The 27243-nt window shown below is 40.1% G+C and overlaps 1 pseudogene; it reads left to right on the forward strand.

Moving 5' to 3' along the window:
- Nucleotides 1-19819: 19819 nt before the first annotated feature.
- LOC101082405 lies at nucleotides 19820-21584 on the forward strand (annotated as a pseudogene).
- Nucleotides 21585-27243: the final 5659 nt, after the last annotated feature.

Consider the following 27243-nt stretch of genomic DNA (forward strand, 5'->3'; position numbering starts at 1 on the left):
TTTTTAAAAATATCTGATTGTATTGTACTCACCTTTCTCATGATAATGTGAGATTATAAAATGCCTATGTGTGGTGATGAAGTGAGGTGAATGATGTAGGCTGTATAATAAAGTGTGAGGCTACTACTGACCTTCTGATGATTCACTAAAAGCAGGATCACGTGCTTCTAGAGAATGGTGGACTGCCAGTAATTGAAACAGTGAAAAGCAAAACCGTAGCTGGTCAGGAAGGAGAGGGAGGGGAGATACTACTGTATTTCCATTAGGATTTTCAAGCCCAGCCATGGCCATGCTTAGCCTAAATCTACCTTTTCAGGTCTTCCTAGAATTTATATTTTCTGAAAATTTCAGAAAATTAATTATTATGTCTTTTGGCTGCTTTTCAGCATTTTGCCAAAGTTGAATCACTATTAATGAAAACTACTTTCTTCTCAGAGAATAAATTCAATGATTTGTTGACAGATTGCTCTTTGGGGTGATTTTCTTTCCTTTCTTACTGGCATCCCAGGACATTTACTTCCATAACTGGCTGAGGATCAGAGAGGATCAAGAAATATTGGCTCCCCTCCAGCTCTTATTCCTGGTTCGCTACTTAAAAACATTTTTTTTTACCAGATTTGAAAAATGATACCTCATGGGGGTGCTGGGGATGACACGAGAAGAATCACATACTTAAAGTAGAACTAAAAATTTGTGACAATATATGGATATATTTATACATTTCATGTGCTTTATAATTTTTGGAAAGTTTTCATGTTAATTCTTTTAATCCTCTTAATAGTCTCATGGGGTGGGTTTTAATATTTGCCTATTTTACCAAAATAATGCCAAACAAAAATTCAGAAGCTCAGAGACACTGAGGGGCAATCAGCTTCCCCAAGAGCTGTGTACCTCTACCTCTCACTGCCATTCTCTGTAACTCATGGCAATGTGTGCTTGGGCTCCTACCACTTGACTAAAACTACTCCTACCTCTTTGTGAAAACTTTCCAGTCCTCATCTACCCAGAGTACCATTAGCCCTTGACTTTCTGGGCCATTACCTGCTTGGTCCTTAGACATCATCCTCCTTTGTTTTTTCTATTGCTAAACCAGTTGTCTTTTTTTCTTTTCTTCTTTGCTTTTTTCTTCTTTTCTTTTCTTTTCTTTTCTTTTCTTTTCTTTTCTTTTCTTTTCTTTTCTTTTCTTTTCTTTCTTTTCTTTCCTTAAGAGAGAGAGGACACACAAGTGGGGGAGAGGGGCAGAAGGAGAGAGAGAATCTTAAGTAGGCTTCATGCTCAGCACAGAGCCCGATGTGGGGCTGGAACCCACAACCGTGGGATCATGACCTGAGCAAAAATCAAGAGTCAGATGCTCAACTGACTGAGTCAGCCAGGCACCCCTCCAATTGCCCAATTTAAGGACTCAACATCTTCTACATTAGAGCTTTCCAACAGACATGAAGCAAAGAGATTGCTTTACCCAGGCAGGCCCTGGAAGTCCAGAACCCCCAGTTGATGGCCATCATTGGAAACATTTGTGTTCTGTGCCCCTATGAGAGCCACCTAAGAAAAATGGATCAGAAAGTGTGACTCTCTCCTTCCCACAACATACAGAACTCACTGCTGTATTGAGTAGCCCTGGTAGAGGCCAAGTTACACATTGACTTTAATAGCCTGCGAAAGAATTTCAGCCTAAAATAGAACTAGAGGATACATAATGGAAAAATCTCACAGATGTGTCCTCAAGAAAATAAAACTTAAGGACTGAGAGTTTGATTTCTTGTAAATGCCTGATTCACAGAAAACTGATAATATTGGACTTTTCCTAACTGACAGGGAATTGGTCAGGGCTTGCCTCATATCAACTTTGGGAAGTTTTAGTTATAGCTTCCAGAGGCATGAACAAGAAATGACACAGGTCGGGCTGGTCTCAAAAAATATGCTGACTTGAGCTTTGTTTGTATGACTGGACTGGTTCTGTTTGCTTGGGGATTTTCAAAGCTGGTCTCCACCTCTTTTTGATTTTCACAGACTCTGACTGAGCTCTCTTCTCTGAGCTCTCTTCTCTTTACATTCCCTGCCTATAAATACAGCCCATCCCAAACCCTCAAGAGACTTGTAGGCAACTGGCTACCATTTGCATGTCCTAAATTGTAATTCCTCTCCTACTCCCTAAAAACCTTATCTTTTTGACAATTTTGAGCTTGCCTCAATTTACCACTTTAGTTTGACAAGACCAAAAAGGGTAGTACACACTTCAAGATACAGCCGGCAGTGGGGGGGGGGGGGGAGGGTGGAAGCAAAAAGGGGTTCACCCTTACTGGAGCAGAGATCAAGGGACCAAGTTCTATATTCAAATGTATAGCACCAACTATACTTGTAGTACTCTCCAAGAGTCATCAAGAGAAAATTTGATTGGATTCAAAATCCATTCTTATCTTTGCAAGAAATTTACTATTAACGTTTGTCAATTTAAAAAAAAAAGAGCTGATAGCATCTTTAAGTATAATTTCAACTCTCATAAATTTTTGAGTGATTATAAAAATGTTCTCACTTTTTTTATTACTTATTTGTGTGAACATTTCTCACCAATGGTAACGATCAAGAATTTGAGAATCAAATTTCCCAGAACAGAAGAAAGAGACCGTATCTGTTTTAAGATGACAGGGCATGTGGATATCCAGAACACTGACTCCGCTATACCACCTGAGAAGCCCTAAATCCTGTAACACCTCCTGTGTACCACTATTTTGATTCTCAAGCCAGTGTGCCACAAGTCATGGCACCCACAGTGTTTAGCTCCAACAGAACTGTGTTAGTCATGAGGACCATGGATTCCAAGAGCAACAGGGTCTTGGCCTGGAGCAGTCATACTAATTTGGTTGCAAAAGCACTTTTAACCAGACCTTCTACTCTGGATCAGAAATTCCCTGTGATGTTAAGTGGGTAGAGAAAAGCTTTAAAGCATATATGAGTCTCCAGGGTGCATGAGTGGTGCAGTGAGTTAAGTGACTGACTCTTGATCTTGACTTAGGTCATGATCTCATGGTTTGTGGGCTGGAGCCCCAAATCGGGCTCTGCACTGATAATGCGGAGCCTGCTTTGGATTCTGTCTCTACTTCTCTCTGTCCCTCCCCTGCTTGTATGCATGAGCTCTCTCTCCTTCAAAAATAAATAAATAAGCTTGAAAAATATCTAAAACAGATATGAATCTAAATCCCAAAACCTGTCAGCAACAGGGCTCTGCATCTTCCTCCTGAAAGTGGCTGTGTTTAACCTGCTCGTGATGCCCAGCTGTGGCCCAGCTGAGGTCACCAAGACTATGAGAGCCCTGCGTTCCCTCACTCCTTGCTGCCTCACTCCTTTCCCTCTTCAAACAGAGAGGAGCACTCTCTGCCCCAGGGAGGAGAAGGCTCCCTCTGCCTCTCTGGCCCCAGTGGCAGTGCCACCAACTGGATCCTACCGAATATTTGTAATGACGATGCTAAAAGAGCTGCAAAATGTTGTTGCAGTTCCCTGCATCCCCTCACTTCTTGTCACTGCCTGACATTCCTGGCAGAGACCAGGACTACTGCAGCGTCTGCTGGCTGTGGAGAGACTCCCTACCCCTCCCTAGAGGCTGCCTCTGGTGTCCCATTGGATGAGGATCCCCAGCACTTTCTCTTGGGGTCTTGCTCCTGGAGAGTGTTGTGAGGCGTTGCATCTTTAAAATAGTGTTTATAAGTGGGAGAGAGCCAAAGCATAAGAGACTCTTAAAAACTGAGAACAAACTGAGGGTTGATGGGGGGTGGGAGGGAGGGGAGGGTGGGTGATGGGTATTGAAGAGGGCATCTTTTGGGATGAGTACTGGGTGTTGTATGGAAACCAATTTGACAATAAATTTCATATATTAAAAATAAAATAAAATAAAATAAAATAAAATAAAATAAAATAAAATAAAATAAAATAAAATAAAATAAAATAAGTGTTTACAAAGAAATACAGATCACCTCTTTCCTCAAGGTGTCTGGAAAATTATTTTCTTATCTAGGCCCTTCCACGCTGTGTTCTGAGTCATGTTGCATATTCTGCTGTCCGTGGCTTCGTTAAAAGCAATTTGCAAGAGAAAAGTAATCTGAAAAGATTATACATAACTAGAAAGTTTATCCATTTCATTACAAACATAAAATCTGACATTAAAAAGTCAGCTTAAATATTATATAAGTTCAATATTAACACCCATACTTTTTATTTCATTTTCTTGTAATAGTTGTGGAATAATAAGAAATTATTATGGATTGAATTGTGTTCCCCCCCAAACAAAGATATGTTGAAGTCCTAACCACCAGTGCCTCAAATTATGATCTTATTGGGAAATTGGGTCATTGCAGATATAATTAATTAAGATGAGGTCATACTTGAGTAGGGTGGACCCCCTGATCCAATATGACTGATGTCCTTGCAAGAAGATGGTCACGTGAAGACAGAGAGACTCACAGGAAGAATGCCATATAATAACAAAGGCAGACATTTCAAGCCAAGGAAATCTAAAGATTGTTGACAAACCACAAGAAGCAAGGAAGAGGAAGGACTTCCCTTACAGATTTCAAAAAGAACACAGCTCTGCTAGTATCTTGATTTTGGACTTAAACCCTCCAGAACTGAGATAATACATTTCTGTTGTTTCAAGCCACCCAGTCTGTGGTACTTTTTTAGGGCAGTTCTAGGAAATGAATAGAGAAAGTAATAAAAAATTTCACCAAGCCCATATAGGCACCCTTAAATCTCTTACAATTTGCCTGCAATGTGCCATATAAATGCTATTTTCTGTATGTGGCATGATATGTAAAAAGTTGGGTAATAAGTCTTCCACCTTTCCTGAACACATTAGTGTTTCCTAGGAGGTTTTTTCCTTCACTCTCTTCTCAGTTAACCCATTCTTGGTGGGTAATCTTATCTACTCAACATACACCTGAAAGTTGATTACTTCAACTCTATGTTTCCCAAGCTCAGATCCCTCCTCTGCACTCCAGGCCCAATATCCAATTGTCTGCTGGACTTGTAGTCCCCACAGTCATTCAAGACTGTGAGACCCAAATGAGATAATAAAAGGAATTCAGGGTGGCTTGAATTCAGATAATAAAGAAAGGCTTGGAGATGTAGGTGTCTGGGTATTACTTCAGGGCATAGCTCTACCATTTTCTTTTCTTTTTCAATAGAGATCTGTCCCTAGGACTTTCCCTGAACCCATTTCCCATCACAGTGAAGACAGGGTTAAGAAGCATTTCTGAGCCTAGAAGAGAACACAGGCAGTAAGTTCTTTGACATCAACCATAGTAACTTCATTCTAGATAGGTCTCTTGAGGCAAAGGAAACAAAAGAAAAAATGAACTCTTGGTACTATTTCAAAACAAAAATCTTGTGCACAATGAAGGAAACAATCAAAAAAAACTAAAAGACAGTCTATGGAATGAGAGAAGACATTTGCAAATGACATATTTAGTAAAGGGTCAGTAGGCAAAATACATAAAGAACTTACAAAATGCAACATCCCAAAACCAAATAACCCAATTAAAAATGTGCAGAAGACATGAATAGACATTTCTCCAAAGAAGACATACAGATGGCCAACAGATAAGTAAAAAAGATGCTCAACATCACTCATCCTCGTGGAAATACAAATCAAAACTACAATGAGATATCACCTCACACCTGTCAGAATGGCTAAAATCAAGCATACAAGAAACAACAGGTGTTGGTGAGGGTGTGGAGAACTGTTGCTGGGAATGCAAACTAGAGCAGCCACTCTGGAAAACAGTATGGAGTTTCCTCAAAAAGTTAAAAATAGAACTACCTTAAGATCCCACAGTTGCACTACTGGGTATTTACCCAAAAAATATAAGAACACTAATTCAAAGGGATACATGAACCCCTATGTTTACAGCAGCGTTATTCACAATAGTCAAGGTATGGAAGCAGCCCAAGTGTCCATTGATTGATGAATGGATAAAGAAATGGGAAATGGCATATATATACAATGGAGTATTACTCATCCATAAAAGAGAATGAAATCTTGCCATTTGCAACAACATGGATGGAGCTAGAAAGTATAATGCTAAGCTAAATAAGTTAGTCAGAGAAAGACAAATACTGTATGATTTCACTCATATTGGAATTTAAGAAACAAAATAGACAAGTGAAAGGGATAGATAGATAGATCTCTCTCTATATATAGATAGATCTCTCTATCTCTATCTACATATATAGATATAGATAGATAGTTATAGATCTACCTATCTATGTATATAGAGAGAGCATGAAACAGACTCTTAACTATAGAGAACAAGCTGATGGTTACCAGAGGGAAGGTGAGTTAAAAAGGTGATGGGGATTAAGGAGTGCACCTGTCGTGATAAGCACTGGGTGATGTATGGAAGTGTTGAATCACTATATTGTATGCCTGAAACTAATGTTACACTGTATTTTAACTAACTGAAATTAAAATAAAAACTTAGGAAAAAAAAGAATTATTTCTAAAGAATATCATCATCTTAAATTGAAAATGCTGGCTGAATGTAGTACACTATCTATAACAATTTATCCATATGAAAATAGAGCCAAATATGCCACACATAATAACTGGCTAGCTCATGATGTTAAAAAGAAACTGTTCACTGGACTCTTGTTAAAAGTGGCAAGACAGATTTTACTCAAGCTACGGCAGCATGGGAGAGAGAGCAGTATAGGCTTTTTAAGCTCTGGGTGTGTTAAAAGAAAAGTACTGAAGGACACTGTGTGTGTGTGTGTGTGTGTGTGTGTGTGTGTGTGTCAAGATGGTGTGGGTGGTTGGCCAATGTGTTGATACCATCTTTATCTGCTAACAGGGGTCAAAGTTAGGCTCCTATTCTCCACAGACACTAGGAGACAGGGCCCTATCCTTCTTGATGATTACATTTCAAAAGGATGGTCCCACCTCCTCAAGAAAGGCATTCTTGGATTATAGAATATACAGTCTCAAAAAAGAGAAAGGATTTACAATTGTATGCTTTCTAAAGTAAATGCTCCAAGAAAAGGGAGGTCAGGGGCCTATAGTCAGATTTCATCTGGAACAAACAATACATTCTTTAGGCAATGTTGAGTTTTCTCAGGCATGGTATTTTGAGGGAGTTGGGGTCCTCATCCTAGGAACACAGATTTGAGCTGATAAAACTATGTGTTTGTCCAAGTCTTAGTGTGGGAGATAGATTAAGTCATTTGTACTGAAAGTTACAAATTCTCTAGAGGGAAAAATTGAGGCCTAGTTAGGAACAGGATGTAGAGGAGTCTGACTAAAGTTTAGTCAAGGAGTCTTTGTCAGTGACTGTAAGGATAAAAAGTTCCTCCCATGACACCAGTGTTCTCAAAGAATAAAATGAAAGGTGTTAATGAAAGGTGTTAATAGTCCACAGTCATGCCTTTTGTGAAAAGCAGAGGTTACATTCAATGAACTTGCGATGTCTATTATCACTAATGTCTAAGAGGCAGAAATTTAATTCACATTAATAAGGTTGAGAAAGGAGTTTATTAGAAAAGCAAACTAGGAGACCTCTGAATCTTTGGGTTGCATCTCTTATCATAAGTAAACAAATAGACTCTGTACCCACCTAGGTATCTTACTTTGAAATATGCTTTGTGCCCTAAGGAAAAGCCAAATCATTCAACAAATATTCATTGTGTGCCTACCATGTACTAGGCTCTGTTCCAGGCACTGAGGATACAGTGGTGAATAAGACAAACCTTTAAGGATTTCATATTTTTTAGATTTATTTATGTTTTTAATATTTATTTTTGAGAGAGAGAGAGAGAGACAGAGTGAGTGGGAGAAGGACTGAGAGAGAGGGAGACACAGAATCCAAAGCAGGTTCCAGGCTCTGAGCTGTCAGCACAGAGCCCTACGAGGGCTTGAACTCACGGACCGTGAGATCATGACCTGAGCTGAAGTCTGACACTTAACCGACGGAACCACCCAGGCACCCCAGAGATTCCATATTTCAATAGTGGGAGACAGATAATAAATAAGAAAAAAAAAGATAATTTTAGTTGAAACATTTTATAGAAAATTGGTATAAGATATTCCAAATAGGGTAATGTGATAGAGCGTGATGGACTGAGGGAGACATGCTTTAGATATGGAGGTCAGGGAACTTCTCTGAACAGGCACCTAAATCGAGACCTGAGTGGTCCTGAGGTCATACAAAGATGAGGAGAAAGAGCATTCTGGACAGAGGCCACATGTACAAATGCCTTGTTGTGAAAATAGTTTGGGCGAGTTTACAGAACAGAAAGGGGTAGGTGGAGCATGATGAATGAGTGGGGAGTGGTCTGAAATGTGGCTGGAGAAGGAAAGCCAGGTTACACGGGACCTCAGACGCAGCGGTAAGGAGGTTGGATTTTATTCTAAGTATAAATGGAAACTCATGAAGGATTTTAAGTGGGAGAGTGGGCCAGTGTGAGAGGGTAGTGAGAACACTATATCTATCTATCTATCTATCTATCTATCTATCTATCTATCATCTTTGTACTTTTGGTTGTGAAAATAAGAATGGTAAGGGGCAAGAGTGGAAGGAGGAGAACAATTTTGAAGATGTTAGAAAAATCTGGAGACTATGTGATGGTAGCTTGTACTAGGCTGGTGTAGTGGTAGCAGCAGAGAGCAAAAAGACACAAACAGATTAAGGATATATTTGAAAGGGGAAATTATTTATGAATAGATTAGATGTAGGGAAAGGAGAAATCAAGGAGGACACTTAGGTTTATCACTTGGTGGAAATATTGGGGAAAATAGATTTGGGGAAGTGGATAAGAGTTAACTATTTAAAAAATTTTTTTAATGTTGATTTATTTTTGAAAGAGACAGAGCATGAACAGGGGAAAGGCAGAGAGAGAGGGAGACACAGAATCTAAAGCAGGCTCCAGACACCGAGCTGTGGGCACAGAGCCTGACATGGGGCTGGGACTCTCAGACCTGACTGTGAGATCATGACCTGAGCCAAAGTTGGATGCTTAACTGACTGAGCCACTCAGGTGCCCAAGAGTAACTTTTTTTTAATTAAAAAATGGTTTTTTTATGTTTTTATTTATTTTTGAGAGATAGAGAAAGCACAAGCAGGGGAGGAGCAGAGAGAGCAGGAGACAGGAATCCAAGCAGTTTTCGCAATGTCAGCAGAGAGCCTGATGCGGGGCTCAAACGCACAGAGTGATGAGATCATGACCTGAGCTGAAGTCAGGGGCTTAGCTGACTGAGCCACCCAGGTGCCCCTCCCAAGAGTTAACTTCAAAAGGAAATGTTAGGAGGTCTGGGTGGCTCAGTCAGTTGAGTGGCCAACTCTCAGTTTTGGCTCAGGTCATGATCTCATGGTTTTGTGAGTTCAAGCCCTATCTCAGATTCTGCGCTGATGGTGAAGAGCCTGCTTAGGATTCTCTTTCTCTCCCTCTCTCTATGCCCCTCCCCTGCTCATGCTGTCTCTGTCTCTCTCAAAATAAATAAATAAAACTTAAGAAAAATTTAAAAAAAAAAAAGGAAGTGTCAATTAGCCACTGCATATATGAATCTAGAATTCAGCAAAGGGTTCAAGCTCAAGATGTACCTTTGGGAGTCATCTATTTAACACATCACTTTAGGATCTGAAGAGCACAAAGCAGAAATCAAAGTGGCAACATTTTAGCCAAAGGGCAGATGAAGCAAATATAGTTGTCTATGTTATTTGTTACATTGAATGGTAGTTGTTACATCTTGCAAATGTGCTATATGTCAAATGTACCCACAGGCACATTTAGAAATACCATAAGGGAAGGGAGAGAGACTTTGCCATTATGTTTTATGGTGTTGTAATGCTCAAAGCATATACCAAGTTTTCAAGTCAATAGTGCTCTATGTGCTAATAATCAAAACAGTGCACTGACTGGTATAAAGGCAGAGAGCAGAAGTGTCCGTAATGATCTCCTGGTGCATTCCTGTGTTATTATGCATCAATGGTAGTAAATGTAGTGACTGTTAGCTATCGCTCACTTCTGGAAATAGGAGCGTGGAGCAGAAGAGTTCCACACAGAATTGCTCCCATGGACCATCTAAGCCATGGCTCATGGTGCCATCCATAAGGACTGTGTGATTGCAGCAAGCCTTTCATGGCACATCCCCAAAGAGTGTCAGGCTGGACCTGTCAAAACCAGTAGGCAGTTGGGCCACGGTTTGCTTATGCCTAATCCCCATTGCTCATATGTTCCAATAAATTCTTCTTTTTAATGAGATTGTACATTGTCCTGCAGCGGATCAAACACCTCTAGAATTCAGTCAGTACTGTTCAGATATTGGAGATGTGCGTTGGGAAAGGTGTCTTTCTCATTGGCTTTGAGCTCAGCCTCCGTATGACCACACCAAATTTCTGCTGTAGTCTCAGCATGACTGCAGCTCCATAAATGTTACTGGCACCCAAAGTTTAATAAGCATTTTGTGGAATTAGAAGGTAAAACTATGCTTTTTAATTCATGGGGGTGGTTGGATTAAATGATTATTTTCTTCAAGCCTTAACATTGTATTTATTTGAAATGACTGCTACAGATAACTGTGCAATAGAAACTATCTTGGCAACATGGTCTTCTAGTCTAGCCTAAAGGCCTCTGGTGAGCAAGAATTTTCAATTCTCTAATGCAGTGTGTTCTAAGGCAGTGCTGTAGTGGTTTAAAGCTGATGTATATCCTGGTATATACAACAGTGGCTGGCACATAGTTGAACAAAAAATATTAACTCAACTCACTTTGGATCAATTATAGTTTCAGATCTCAGTTTTTATTCTTTAAAACAGTGCTATTGGAGATGTAAATCTTGCAAGCCTAACTTTCATCATCTATAACATGCAGTTAAAATGTTTAACTACTTATCTACCATAAGGGTTAAATGTGAAGTGCCCAACGTTTGGCAATACTGAGCATTTGTAAATGGTAGTAATGTAAAACGCTGTGGCCACGTGTGAAGAATTCTCCTCTCATCCCTCTCACCCCATGACTCTTACCCATTTTGGCCACTTACAATGCCGTCTAAAGCTTCCATTGCCTCAAATAAAAGAAGGGACTTCAAATAAAACAACACTCCCAAATGTCAAATTCTTCAAGAAGGATCTGGATGAATAAGCGACCCAATTCCTCCCTACCCTGCCTCCTCCCATCCTCTGAATACATAACGATCCCCTGAACTGAGAGAAGCCAAGAGGGGGACTGAGAGAAGAAGACTGTGTGGCTAAGTGCCCCCAGACTCTGCCCACCTGGCTTCCCTGCTCCACCAGCAGCTATCATATATGGTTTGCAGTTTTGCATGGCCAGTGTGTGACTCCCTATCTAAGCCCTTTGCTGGGCTTCATGGCTTGGTGTGCCTGTGAGGGAAAAGTGCCCCCCTTCTGGGGAATCTTGAACTGACCTGGTTTACCCTAAAATGACTTTTTCCCTTGCAATTGGAGACTTGAGATAAAATCCGATAGACTTGGGGTGCCAGGGTAGCTCCGTTAGTTGAGCATTGGACTTCAGCTCAGGTCATGATCATGGTTCATGGGTCTGAGCCCCACACTGGGCTCTGCTAACAGCCTGTCAGCCTGTCAAGGCAGAGCCTGCTTTGGATTCTCAGTCCCCACCTCTCTCTCTGCCCCTCCTCTGCTCATGCTCTCTCTCACTCTCAAAAATGAATAAAACATTAAAAAAAATATGATAGACTTTGAAAACATAAAATTACATTTTGTAGATGTTAGTATGCGACTTAAAAATCCTACTGGCCATGGGAACTTTTAGCTTTATATCAACTAAGGTATTAATATATGTAATACACCACTCTTTTTATCCAGTGGTCATATATATATATATATATATATATGGAAATATATATGGAAATATAACTTATCTTTCAACCAGCAACTCTTAAAATATTTTAAAATGGATATCTTGTCTCTCAGATTTTTTCTGTGTTAGTGTTCTTAGGTTCATTAATCATTTATCACATAAAATTATTCTAGACACTTCCATTATAGTTACTGTTATTTGTACATCCTCAATCCTATTTATTTGTGTCTCTTAAAAACCAGTGATCATAAATCAATAAATCAATAAATCAATAAATCAATAAATAAAAAGACTGGTGATAAAACTGGGTTCTGCATTTTATTTATTTTTAATCTTAAAAAAAAATTTTTTTTTGAGAGAGGGAGAGAGAGAGAGAGAATGTGGGTGAGGGAGAGGGGCAGAGAGGGAGAGAGAATCTCAAGCAGGTTCCCCACCCTGCACAGAGCCCAACACAGCACTCAATCCCACAACCCTGGGATCATAACCTGAGCTGAAATCAAGAGTCAGACACTCAACCAACTGAGTCACCCAAGTGCCTCTGCATTTTATATGAACATTTTATTCTGTTAAATGAGATTAATATTTCTTGACACTAAATGGCTAAAGAATATTTAAAATAATGGGAATAACTACTTTAAAACACTGGGGCTCCTGGGTGGCTCAGTTGGTTAAGTGTCCAACTTTGGCTCAGGTCATGATCTCGTTGTTCGTGGGTTTTGAGCCCCACATCAGGCTCTGTGCTGACAGCTCAGAGCATGGAACCTGTTTCGGATTCCATGACTCCCTCTCTCTCTGCTTCTCCCCTGTTCGTGCTCTCTCTCTGTCTCTCAAAAATAAATAAATGTTAAAAAACAAACAAACAAACAAAAAAACATAGATCAACTATAAGAGTGTAGTAGGAACCCAAGTTTTTGTCATTTAAATAAATTTCTCTTCCTTCATTCTGAGCTTGGTCATCTCTTTTAGACTCTTCATAAATGCTAATGTTTATTGTGGTCATTATAAAATAACTTTATCATTAAGAAAAACCCTTGCTGATCATATTTATAAAATACAATTAATTAAATTAATATAAAAGTTAGTATATGCGATTAAAGTGAATTCCATACTCTCTTAATGTCTTGGAGAAGATTATAGTGTGTTCATAACATGGTATGGGCAAATGGCAGATGGTATGAATATCAGCCAAATCCAAATGAAAAATCAGTCTATTCTGAATGCAAAACAATTTTGCAATGGTTTTGTATTTCCTACTTCCTCATGGCCTTATGCAAGCATGACTTTGGTTTCTGGTGAATGTCAAAGATGATCGCTTGTTAGGCAACATAATTCTAGCATTAGAGGTATGACTTAGTGCATTAACAGCTACCACCAGTGTAACTATCTCCAGATTGAATAGCTTTCAAGTTGACATCTGTATGCTGTTCTCATTACTGATTGAAGTACAGTGGGACAAAGCTCTTTAGAATCCTGTGCCAATAGTTTCCAAAGAGAATCCTGTAAATGGGCAGCAATAGCTAAAGAAGCCCCGAGCCCCTATGGATCCTTCTATGTCACTGCTCATCAAGTTCAGTGTCTAATTCTAGGCATTATGCTGCATGGCCTACTGAGCAAAACCTGGGGAAGAGGTCAAGATTTAGAGTCCATTCCTGCCTTGCAGCAGATTTCTGGGTAACCACAAAGGAAATACCTATGTTTGTATCAGCAAATTTAGTAGTTTAAAACATCTCCATTTAGTAATGAAACGGTTTTGTAAGGATTTATCATTTTCCACTTGCTCATTCTCATTCATCCATTCATTTAGCTACTCACCCACTTTCTTCTTCTAAAGATCTTTTTTTTTTTTAATTTTTAAGTAATCTCTACACTCGATGTAGGACTCACACTTACAACCCCGAGATCAGGAGTTGCATAACTACCGACTGAGCCAGCCGTGTGCCCACTCACCCATTTTCTGATGGCTTTCCTTCTCTATCACTTCCATGGCTATTTTTTGTTTTATTTTTAATTGTAGTAAAGTATACATAAGATTTACCATCTTAACCAGTGTACAGTTCAATAGTGTTAAGTGCATTCACATTCACATTGTTGTACGACCAATCTCCAGAACTCTTTCAACGTGGAGAACTGAAACTCTATACTCATTAAACACCAGTCCTCAGTCTCTGCCCCCTCAACCTGCCCCCTCAACCTGCCCCCTCAACCTGCCCCCGTAATTACACTTTACTTTCTGTCTCTGTGAATTCGACTGCCTCACTTAAGTGGAATCATACAGTATCTGTCTTTTTGTGACCAGCATAATGTCCTCAAGGTTCATCCGTGTTGTAACATGTGTCAGAATTTCTTTCTGAACAATATTTTTCAAGACTGAATAATATTCCATTGTATGTATATATCACATTTTCTTTATTCGTTCATCCCTCGATGACACCTGGGTTGCTTTTACCTTTTGGCTACTGTGAATAATGCTGCTATGAACATGTGTGGACAAATGTCTCTTTATGATCCTGCTTTCAATTCTTTTGGGTATATACCCAGAAGTGGAGTTGTTAGATCATAAAGTAATTCTTTTTCTTTTTTTAATTTTTAAAAAATCTTTACTTTTGAGAGAGAAAGAGACAGAGTGCAAGCAGGGGAGGGGCAGAGAGAGAGGGAGATACAAAATCCAAAGCAGGCTCCAGGCTCTGAGTTGTCAGCACAGAGCCCTATTCGGGGCTTGAACTCATGAAACGTGAGATCATGACCTGAACCGAAGTTGGACGCCCAACCAACTGAGCCACCCAGGTGCCCTGATCATAAAGTAATTCTATTCTAAAATTTTTGCAGATTGCCACACTGTCTTCCATAGAAGCTGTGTCATTTTATATTTTCATCAACTGTATACAAGGGTTCCAGTTTTTCCACATCTTCACCAACACTTGTTATCTTCTGTTTTTCCAATAGCACCTGTTGTGGACTGAATCATGTCCTCCCCAAATTCATATGTTAAGGTTCCAACATGACCATATTTATAGATGGGGCATTTAAGGGGTAATTATATTAAAATGAGGCTATTAGGGTTAGCCCTAATCCAATCTGACTAGTGTCCTTATAAGAAGAGATTAGGGGGACACCTGGGTGGCTCAGTTGGTTGAGTGTCTGACTTCAGCTCAGGTCATGATCTTATGGTTCATGGGTTCGAGTCCCATGTTGAGCTCTGTGCTAACAGCCCAGAGCCTGGAGCCTGCTTTGGATTCTCTCTCTCTCTCTCTCTCTCTCTCTCTCTGCATCTGCCCTGCTCATGCTGCCTCTCTCTGTGTCAAAAATCAATAAACATTAAAAAATTAAAAAAAGAGAGAAGAGATTAGGCTATTCAGAGAGAAACCAGGGATGTGTACACACAGTGGAAAGGCTATGTGAGGACACAGTGAAAAGGCTGCTCCCTGTATGCCAAGGAGAGAGGCCTTAGAAGAAGAAAGCTCCCGATACCTTGGGAATTCTAGCCTCCAGAACCTGAGAAAAGAAGTTTCTGCTGTTTAAGCCACCCAGGTCGTGGCATTTTGTTATGGCAGCCCTAGCAAACTAATACCACAGTCATTTTTACAGGTGTGAGGTGGTGTTTCATTGAAGTTTTGATTTGCATGTTTTTAAGGATTTGCAATCAGCATCTTTGCATATGCTTATGGTCCATTTGTATATCTTTTGAGAATCATCTATGAAAGCCCTATGCCCATTATAAATTGAGTTGTTGGTGTTTTTGTTGTTGAGTTGTAGGAGATTCTGGATATCAAGCCCTTATCAGATATACGATTTACACATATTTTCTTCTATCTTTACTTTTGCTGCCTGTCTTGGTGTCATACCAAGATATCATTGCCAAATTGAATGTCATGAAGCTTTTCTCCTATGTTTTCTTCCGATTTTTTGCGTGCGCATATCCAGTCTGAAAAAGCCATTTTTATGGCGAGTCTTCCTGTACCCAAAGTTGAGTATGAGAAACACTTGGGAGGTAGTCTACACTGACTCTGTAATTCTCTAAGAGCAAAATTGTAAGACTCCTCATTTGGGCCCTTCCTGTGACAAATCAGGTTTGCAGCATGCAGGTTGGAAGTATGACTTTGAGAAAGTACAGCCCTCATAAGATAAAAGCTTGTGTTAGGAAAGCCGAAGACATTTCAACTGGGATGTCTCCAAGTCCTGGGACTCCCACAGCTGTCCTAAATGTCTTCCATCATCTCAAGGATTATTGCCTCTTAGAAACCAATGAAAATTTCACTCAACCCCACCTCTTGTCCCAGCACCTCCTCACACATTTTGTCTGGTTCTGATTTAGTGAGGTCCTTCAGGAACTCCCTGGGCACTCATACCTGCACAACCTGGAAATTCAGGGGCGTCAACACCTGTGGGCCAACCTCGACAAATGGGGTATGGAAGGTGATGGACAAATGTTTCTTCCCTTCATCCTCTAGATGAGAGTTCTCATAGGCCTTCTCAGATGGCCCAGGCAGCATCCAGCACAGGTAGCAGTGGCCAACTTGACAAAGTATCCTTGTTTTTGCTTCCCCTCACATTGTCTGACTCTCCCTGCTGCCCTGCTGGCTCCATGGAATCTCCATTCTCAAACAAACCCACACAAACCTTAATCTGCTTTCAGGGGAACTCAGGCTCACACAGACGTTCTGGAGTTACAGAGTTCCTTGCTCCTGATAAAGTGCCTACTCACCCACATGGATGGCCTTCTAGTTTTTTTATTTGGCTGAAAAGGCATGAAGGGAACCAGAAAAGGGAGTGAAAAATATGGAACTGATTTTCTATACATAATAATTAAGTTCCTTTATATCTTATTGCTTTATCACTGCAGGAAATGGATCCAACTATTTCCAAGTGGCAGGAATGGGGAAAAAATGACAACAGTGCCTGCAGGAACTTATTTTTCAGTATGCCATATGTTACATGATGCAAGAGTGTTTCTCCACATTGAGCTTCAACCAGGAAGCTGACCCATAAGAAACCTTCTTACTGAAGCAGAGTGGGTGGCATTTTCTTGGTAAGTTAAACAGGTGTACTGAGTGACACATAGTTTTGCTTAATGGTAGGAATACAAGGGAAACAAGATCATAGGCCACTGGGGAGGATCTCTGAGCAGGGAGTTAGGAAACACTGGCCCTGGCTGGCTCTGTCACCAAGATAAGTAACAGCTCAGGCTCTCCCAGGCCCCGTCCACCTCTGCCAGCTCACATAGCAAGCAGGGACCTTGCTTTTGGTCTCATTTGGGCTTCCTGGAGCAGCAGCTGAGACTCAAAGAGAGGCTCTCACATAAAGTTGGGCTCTGGAAACAAAAAGATAGTCTGAAGGGTGCTGTGCAGAGTGGCAAAGACCATCTACCATGAGGTCACCCAGGAGAAGGAACAAATTAAAGCAGAGTCCTCAAGGCAAAGCCAGGGCAGATCTGAAAAGCCAATACCAAGAGCAGGTACACTTTTGTGGCATTCCTTAGCCACAACTCCGGGTGTGAAATGAACTAGTAAGGACACCAAGACAGTTTAGGCATCCTCTTAATTAGATCCCTGGTTCCTTGTTACTAAAAGTGGGCTATGTGAACTAACAGTCTTTTTTTTTTAATTTTTAAAATGGCTTATTTATTTTTGAGAGAGAGAGAGAGAGAGAGAGAGAGAGAAAGCATGGGAGGGACAGGGAGACACAGAATCCGAAGACAGGCTCCAGGCTATGAGCTAGCTGTCAGCACAGAGCCCAACGTGGGGCTCGAACCATGAACCACAAGATCATGACCTGAGCCAAAGCTGGACGCTTAACCGGCTGAGCCACCTAGGCGCCCCTGAACTGATAGTCTTGGCATCACCTATGACGTGGTTAAAAATACAGAGTCTATTGAATCAGGGTCTGCCTTTTTAACAAGATTTCTCGTTGATTCTCCTACACATTAAATCTTAAGAAGTGTTATCAGCGAATCATTTGCATTAGCACACGTTTCCTGGTTGTTTATGAGCAATTTGGCTCAGAGGTTTTTCATCAGGGAGAGGCACAACCCCCTCAGGCACATTGGGAATTCTGTGGTGGGAGGCACTTGATTGTCATAATGACTGTAGAGACTACTGACATTTAGTGGGCAGGTGCCAGGGATGCTAAACATCCTGCAATGTGTGGGATGGTCCCTCAGAGCAAAGAACTGTCCCACCCAAATGACAATGGTGTTCCTGATGAGAAACATGTTGGCTATTTCTTAATCTGTAAAATAAGCACTTGGACTAAATGGATGCCAATGTTTCTTCCAGGTCCAAGAATCTTTTGTTCTACCGCTGTCATAAACACTGGTTTAGAAAGTTCTCAGTGCTGTCTTCCCCTCCCTCTAATTATGCCTGCTGCAAGTCCATGTCATTTTTACTTAGACCATCCAATGGAGCCAGTCACAGAGATTAATCTTAATGAACATAAATTCATATCATTCCCTATTACATACAACTTGCCCATTCTGGTGAGAATTCAAAGAGCCCTTTTAGTCAACTTAATGTATTTGTCATTGTGATGCTGATAACACAAAAAAATCTGGAAACACGGTCAGCTAAATATTTTACCAGCCAGCAGTTCAAGGCAATCATTGCCCTGTCAGATTTGAGCTGAAGTGGCTCTCCCCACTCTCACAACCTCTGTCCTGTTTGGATTAACAGGGAGTCCTGCTGGGATGGCATGGAAGTAGGGGATGGTGGCTGAAATGCAATTCTCCAACAGCTGTTTAACATCGTCTCTGAAGAGAGAGGACAGGCAGCAAACACATGGAGGGTCATAAGCAGGGCTTGGTGAACCTGACCACGCTGAGAATTTTCTGACTCTGTGGGGCTGGTGGAGGAAGTTAAGTAAGACTGGAACCAATAGACTCATAAGAGAATCTAAGTAAACAATTGAGTTCTATTGAGGGTGAGGTCTCTTTTGAAGATGAAATCATTAATTAGCTCCTATTTTCTCCATTGCAGGGCTGTGAGGACAAAGGAAAGTATCTGTAGAAAAAAAAAGGAACTTGTTGGATGAAAGGTAGGATGTACCTCTAAAGGGCTGTTGGTTTTTACAATTGTGCTGTCCTTGACGCACTACCGGTGCAAAGATTAAGAAATTAAGGTCCTTTCAATCACTACAGCTAAAGGAAAAGGCAGTATCCTGGGGGAGATTATTTTTCCCTAGGATTATTTGTCCCGGGGTTCTGTGGAGTGGTATCTGCCAGGGCATTCACCTCATTGCCTTCTGGCTTTAGAAATCAATGGCATGGGTGAAAAGAATAGCATTCTGATAGTGCTTATACATGCCTCCTCTATTTATACACGTTGGTGGCTGGCTACTGAGATAAGCAAACAAGACAGACAGTGCTGAAGGCTGGGCTTTTGTCTGTGGCTTAGATTCTAAGTCAGTCAACGGTGTACTAATTGTGCCCCAATATAGCCCTGCTCAGCAGTATAAGAGAAGTTTTATTGGAGTGATTAGGAAAAGTGGTTGGTGGCTAAAGACAGTTCAAAATAATAAAAATATGCCTTACCATTGTATTTTATCATAAAATGTGTAAATGAACACGATCTGTTAGCCCTTACTGAAATCTATGCTTTGCATCTGCTGATGTGAGGGATTCCATGACCACATGTTTACATAAACGTGTGTAATGCATTTGTCACAATATCCAATTTCAGCTTCTTGAAAGTGGAAGGAGAACTAAAGCCACTTCTGAGACAATTTTGGTGCAAATCCTGGATTTTTATTGTTTTCTAATCCTTTATCATTGTCTTGTCAAGTACTTTCACGACAATTTTTAAAACTACTGAATCTTTCCTGGAATTCATAATTTTGTTTTCACAGAAATGATAACTTTTTCTTTACACATGCATATTTATTCACTTGCAAATCAAATTCTATAATTACAATAACAAGTTCAACAGGTATGAATGAGTTTGGGAATCAGCAGAACTACTCTTAAGAAGCTGACCATTGATTTCCGGTAGCGGCAGTTTGAGCGGCCAAAGCAAGATGGGTCAAAGTCAGAGTAGTGGTCATGGCCCTGGAGGTGTCAAGAAGGATGACAAGGACAAGAGAAAGAAGTACAAACCTCCTGTACCAAACAGAGTACCAACCAAAGGGACTGATGCTGCCAGCAAGCTGCCACTGGTGACACCTCACACTCGGTGCCACTTAAAATTACTCAAGTTAGAATTAAAGACTATCTTCTCATGGAGGAAGAATTCATTAGAAATCAGGAACAAATGAAGCCTTTAGAAGAAAAGCAAGAGGAGGAAAGATCAAAGGTGGATGATCTGAGGGGGACCCCAATGTTGGTAGGAACGTTGGAAGAGATCATTGATGACAATCATACCATCGTGTCCACATCTGTGGGCTCAGAACACTACATCAGCATTCTTTCCTTTGTAGACAAGGACCTGCTGGAGCCAGGCTGTTCAGTTCTGCTCAACCGCAAGGTACATGCCATAATAGGGGTGCTCATGGATGACACGGATCCCTTGGTCATGATGATGAAAGTAGAAAAGGCCCCCAGGAAACCCAAGCTGATATTGGGGGGTTGGACAACCAAATCCAGGAAATTAAGGAATCTGTGGAGCTTCCTCTCACTCATCCTGAATATTATGAAGAGATGGGTATAAAGCCCCCAACAGGGGTCATTCTCTATGGACCAACTGGCACAGGTAAAACCTTATTAGCCAAAGCGGTAGCAAACCAAACCTCAGCCACTTTCCCAAGAGTGGTTGGCTCTGAACTTATTCAGAAGTACCTAGGTGATAGGCCCAAACTCGTTTGGGAGTTGTTTCGAGTTGCAGAAGAACATGGGCCATTCATCGTGTTTATTGGTGAAATTGATGCCATTGGAACAAAAAGATATGATTCATTTATTTATTTATTTTTTTTAACGTTTATTTATTTTTGAGACAGAGAGAGACAGATCATGAACAGGGGAGGGTCAGAGAGAGGGAGACACAGAATCTGAAACAGGCTCCAGGCTCTGAGCTGTCAGCACAGAGCCCGACGCGGGGCTTGAACTCACGGACTGCAAGATCATGACCTGAGCCGAAGTCGGCCGCTTAACCGACTGAGCCACCCAGGCGCCCCAAAAGATATGATTCAAATTCCAGTGGTGAAAGAGAAATTCAACGAACAATGTTGGAACTGTTGAACCAGTTGGATGGATTTGATTCAAGGGGTGACCAGAAAGTTATCATGGCCATAAACCAAATAGAAACTTTGGATCTAGCACTTATCAGACCAGGCCACATTGACAGGAAAAATGAGTCCCCCCACCAAGCCTGATGAAAAGACTGAGAAGTGCATCTTTCAGATCCACACAAGCAGGATGATGCTGGCTGATGATGTGACCCTGGACGACTTGATCATGGCTAAAGATGACCTCTCTGGGGCCGACATCAAGGCGACCTGTACAGAAGCTGGTGTGATGGCCTTGAGAGAACACAGAATGAAAGTAACAAATGAAGACTTTAAAAAATCCAAAGAAAATGTTCTTTATAAAAAACAAGAAGGCACCCTTGAAGACCTCTACTTGTAGTGACCACATCTGCCTTCAAAGAAACGGTCAGGAGCATCCTGACTCCTTGGAGGGATGAGGCTGGGAAGCTGCCCAGAGGAACCCATGTTCCAGTTGATCTTTCTTAGCAAAACTTTCCGTGTCCCTTTTTGAGCGCGGTGTGTAGGGTGCCCCCCAGGCTGCCTTCATGTGTTGGCCACGTGCAGTGCTCTCCCCCCAATAAAGTGAGCTCCTCCTCCTCCTCAAAAAAAAAAAAAAAAAAAAAAAGAAGCTGACCATTCAACATGTGGAAATAGCAGTGTGGGGCATACTAGTAGGCCACGAGTTGTCAGGCCATAAGAATGTACACCTTTTACAAAGAGGATGGAGAGGACCAGTTAACCTGAAAAATAAGTTAAGTGGGGGTATTGAAATAGTTATCTGTTATACTGAATGTTTGTATCCCTCTAAAATTTGTTCAAGGCCTAAACTCCATGTGACTGAATTTTGAGTAAGGAAATAATTAAGAGTCAAATGAGGTCTTAACGTTGGGGCCCTGATCTGAGAGGATTAGTATCCTTATGGGCAGAGATACCAGAGAGCTTGCTTACTGTCCACACTGTGAGGACGCAGAAAGAAGGTGGCCGTCCACAAGCTGGGAAGAGGGCCCTCATCAGAAACTGACCCCGTGGACCTCGATCTGGGACTTCAGCCTCTAGAACTGTGGGAAAATAAATGTCTATTTTTTCAGCCACCAAGTCTGTGGCAATTTGCTTAAACCACCCAGTCTGTGGTATTTTGTTATGGAAGCAGACTAATGCACTATCCTTTTATACTTAATATTTAACACCATGTCTTTGGTTCTGAGGAACACTTAACAGTAAAGTTCGTTGGATCAATACAAAATTATTACCATTTCTGGAGAACTGACTTACAGTGCAGAGCCTAAGCTAATAGATCCTGCCTGACAAACAGTATATTCAATTTTATTTTGGGAAAATACTGGTATGTATTTACAGGCCTAATTCTAGTAGTGAACTATTGAATATAGCTATTTAAATCAGCTCCTGAGCTTATCACTAAAAAATAATCACAGAGAGATCTTTATAGGTTAGACATCTTTTCTTCCTGTTGTATCTGTTAGCGAGAGTCTTGGGGTATTACTGTAGCTATATTATATAATTATGTTATATAATTAGTATATCTAATTATATAATTGGTATATGATTATATAATATAGTTACAGTAATACAGTAAAAGCTATAGGTATACTATACCATATAGTATATGCAGTGACCTTTGAACAATATGGAGCTTAGGGGTGCTGACCCCCATGTAGTCAAAAATCTGTGTATAACTTTTGACTCCCTGGATATTTAAGCACTAATAATCTACTGTTGACTAGAAGCATTACTGGTAACCTAAACAGTCAATAAACATGTATTTTGTATGCTATACATATTATATACTGTATTCCTACAATAAAGCTAGAGGAAAAAAATATTAAGAAAACCATAAGAAAGAAAATATGTTTACAGTATTGTAGTGTATTTATCAGAAAAAATTTGCACATATGTGGATCTGTGCAGTTCAAATCCATGTTGCTCAAAGGTCAAATGTACATATACATTGATATCCCATATACTATACTATACCATACACTACATGATATGTAGTAATATTATACAGTTAAGAGGGATATAAGGATTGGAAAAAAGTCACAAAACTGTCATTATTTTCAACTTATATGCTTTCCCACTAAAGATATCCACAGGAACCAACAGGTAAATTGTTACACAAACCAACTATATTCCCCTCCACACAAAAAAGCAACAAATAGTTCAAAAATGTAATTTTAAAGATGTCATTTATAATAGCAAGAAAACATGTATGGTATATAGAAATAAATCTTTTGCAAGGATGTAAGGCGTTTTTTTTCCTTTTTTTTTAGAGAGAGAGAGTGGGGAAAGAGAGAGTCTTAAGCAGGCCCCATGCTCAGCATGGACTCCAATGCTGAGCTTGATCTCATGACCGTGAGATCATGACCTGAGTCAAAATCAAGAGTCGGTGGCTTAACCAACTGAACCGCCCAGGAGCCCCTGTGTAAGGCTTTCATAAGAGAAAAATAGAAAACTTTAATTAAAAAAACAAATGCTCACAGATGGGAAGTCTCAATAACAGAAAGACATCTGTTCTCCCCAAATCCAAAGTCCTTTTTTGATTAAAAAAAAAAAACTTTTTTGCCGAAAGTTAACCAGTATTATCCTAAAGTCCATTTGAATGAACAAAGGGCCAGGAATTGCCAAAATGTTTGAAGAAGAACAGGGGGATTCACTCTTCAAAATATCATGCACCTTGTATCCTGAAGCTATAGTAATTAGGACATTGTGGTGTAAGACAGAATACACACTAGGGCAGGGATAGAACAAATAGATTGATGGAAGGCCTATAAATAGTTCCACTTCCATATGGAAGCTTATTATATAACAGAGCAGACATTGCAAATGAGTGGGGACAGTGTGGGAATAGCTAGTTTTCCATACTGAGAAAAAAAGTGCCTCCATCTCTAGTTCATATCATTCCCCAAAACAAATTCCAGGTGAATAAAAATGTAAATATGGACAGAAAACCTTTAAAAATTCTAGAAGAAAAACATTAAAAAAACATATCCGAATAGAATATTGTACACCTGAAACTAATATACCACTGTATGCTAATTATACTTCAATAAAATATATATTAAAAATAAAAGTCAAAAATTAAACAACACCCATTTATTAACTTACAGTCCTGTGGGTCAGAAGTCTAGACACAGCATGGCTGGGTTGTCTGCTCAGGATCTCAACGGCTAAGTCAAAGTATTGGCTAGACTGAGTTCACGTTTGGAGGCTCTGGGGAAGAATTCCCTTCTGAACTCATTCAAGTTTTTGGCAAAATTCAGTTTCTTGCCACTGTAGGACAGAGGTCCCCTTTTGCCTTGCAGGCTCCCAGCCAGGGGCTACTCTCAGCTCCTAGAGGCCACCTGTATTCCATGCCACATGACCCCCTGTATTTTCAAAGCCAGCAACAGAAATTTTCTCCCTTGTTAAATTCTTCTCATGTTTAAACTCTCTCTGACTTCCTGTTTTACCTCTAGAGTCAGATTGAAAGGATGATATGATTAGGTCAGACCCACTCAGACAATCTTTCCATCTCAGGGTCAGCTGATTTAGGACCTTAAGTTACATCTGCAGAATTCTTTTTATAGCAACACCTAGATTAGTGTTTGATTGAATAACTGGAAGAAAGTGTACGTATACCAGGGGTCAGGAATTTAGAGAACCAAATTCCACCTACCACAGACTGGAACTAGGGAGAGTATAGAATAGAAAGTCAAAACCAGGGGAGTTATTAAGTAGTGGCCATAGATGTGCTCAATGTTTAATGTTAAAGATGGGCTACTATAGCTGGCTCATGAAGTTCTGAATGCTTAAAACTTAGGAGAAGAAAACAAAGGCCAGAAATCTCTGTGATCTTGGCAGACTGAAGCTCAGTAAGAGGTACCATAGGCGGGGGTTACTGACCATAGGCAGGTCAAGGGAAAACTACTTTGCTATTTGAACCCGCTTTTGAATTAGCGCCATTGTAAATGATAGGTAAATATAATATAATACAACATTAAATATAAATATAACTGAATATAAATATAAACGAAGCATTTTTTTTTTTTTTAGAGAGAGAGAGAGAGCGTGTGCACTATGCAAGCAGGGGAGAGGGGCATAGGGAGAGACAGAGAGATAGTCCAAAGCAGTTTCCACGCTCAGTGTGGAGCCCAATGTCGGGCTCGATCCCATGACCCTGGGATCATGCCCTGAGCCAAAATCAAGAGTCTGATGCTCAACAGACTGAGCCACCCAGGTGCCGCTACAAAGCATTTTAAAAAACCAGAATATTTATAAAGTTGAAAAGAATGGGACAATTTAAATTTGGGGGAATTGTGTTTTATTTCCTATACACACATAGACCATGTTTCATTCTTCTATATGTCTACATAGCAGCTATTCCTATTTTTAACACATGGTAAGGGAAATTATAAAAAGTTGATTGTTCAATTAGTAATAATGATAGGTTGGCATTTAATACTCCCTTGGTTATGGTCCATCTTATCTTTTTCTGAGTTATCTTTTCCTACTTTCTTACTTGTACTTTATATACCAACAAAACAGAATTGTTCCTTTTTCCCTAAATCCATCACCACACCTTTGGCCATGTGTCTACCTCTAATAATACCTTCAATGTCATCATATTCTTTTCTATTTTTAAAATGTTTGTTTATTTTTGAGAGAGAGACACACACACACAGAGAGTACAAGTGAGGGAGGGGCAGAGAGAGAGAGACACACACACAGAATCTGAAGCAGTCTCCAGGCTCTGAGCTGTCAGCCCAGAGCTCGACAAGGTGCTTCAACCCACAAACTGTGAGATCATGACCTGAGCTGAATTCGGATGTTTAACCAACTGAGTCACCCAGGTGACCCTATCAGATTCTATCAGATTTAATGGTACCTATAAAATTTTCCTGATCCTTTAGGGCCCATTTCAAATATCTCCTCCTTCATGAAGACTTCTTTGATCTATCCTAGCCTCTGTTGAAAGTAATCTTTTCTGCCTGAACTCCCTCAGCACTTTGTTCAAACTTAAGGTTCATGTCACTTCCTACCTTCCCCTGTGGTTATTTGTGTTCATACTGTAGCTCCCCCTACTTGACTGTGTCTTTGTGCAGTAGTAATTTGGACTGTTTCATTTCAGATTACCCATTGGACCTGGCAGAATACTTAGCATTATAAGTATTTAAAAATTGTGGATTAATCTAGCGAATGAATATATCTTTTTGTCTAAATCACAGCGTCAAATCAAAGTAAAAGAAATTAATATAATTTCTGCTGCTAGAGAAGACCTTAGTCTCATCAAATAGACCTTTGTTACAATTATATTGCACAAATTATTTCTCAAAACTCCCCCAAATTTCATTTCACCATTTCAGTGAACAAACACTTTAAACATAATCCCCACACATGCACAGACTTGCATCATACCTGTGTGCAGCAAGTGTTGATCAGATCAATCGCCAAGGGAAGTAAGTTCCTCTAGACTGCCCCAAACCTTTCCCAAAATCTCTCTTCCCCTGAAGCTTTCCAAAACAAAGTCTCACCACATTACCAGAGAGGGAGAGAGGAAGGAATTTCCTTAAGAAATTAGTGGGAAAAAAGAGTCAACATGAAGACAAAATAATAAATGTTTCTCCTGTGTCAGAAGGGGCTGACGTCATCCTCTAAGGCTTTCATGAATTTTATTGTCGTAAGTTTTTATGGAAATGTATACTGAATTATATTAGGACATCATTCATATCTGCCCCTTGAGGTTGTTTATGAACATACATACCACTTTTTTCTTCTAACTCTTGAATTAAATTCTGGCTAACAATTTAAAACGGTTTGACAGAACCCTTTATCCCGATAGACCATTATGTTGTCATTTACCGATTACTTCACTCTACTCAGAAATTAATGAAGAGATAGCATTGAATTAGGAAATATGCTTTTTAAATTCATCACTTACTTACTTAAGAATTAAAGGCAACATTCACATGGCACACTATAAACTCAGGCACAGGTACACACATACGTGTTTGAACACACATATGCACAACACATACCCACTCACACGCACATACAAACACACGTATCTATACCTATGTACCACCCACACATACTTTGTAATAGGAAACCAAACAGTGTCACATAGCGAAAATGATAACTACAATGCAAAAGTTTAAAGGTAAGTCCTGTGACTGTGAATTTTGGCACAAGCTTTTTGAATTACTAATTTATTCCCTGAATCATCAAAACATCACAAGGTAATATAATACAATAGACAAA

The sequence above is a fragment of the Felis catus genome, chromosome B2 (assembly GCF_018350175.1).
Source record: "Felis catus isolate Fca126 chromosome B2, F.catus_Fca126_mat1.0, whole genome shotgun sequence".
NCBI lineage: Eukaryota > Metazoa > Chordata > Mammalia > Carnivora > Felidae > Felis > Felis catus.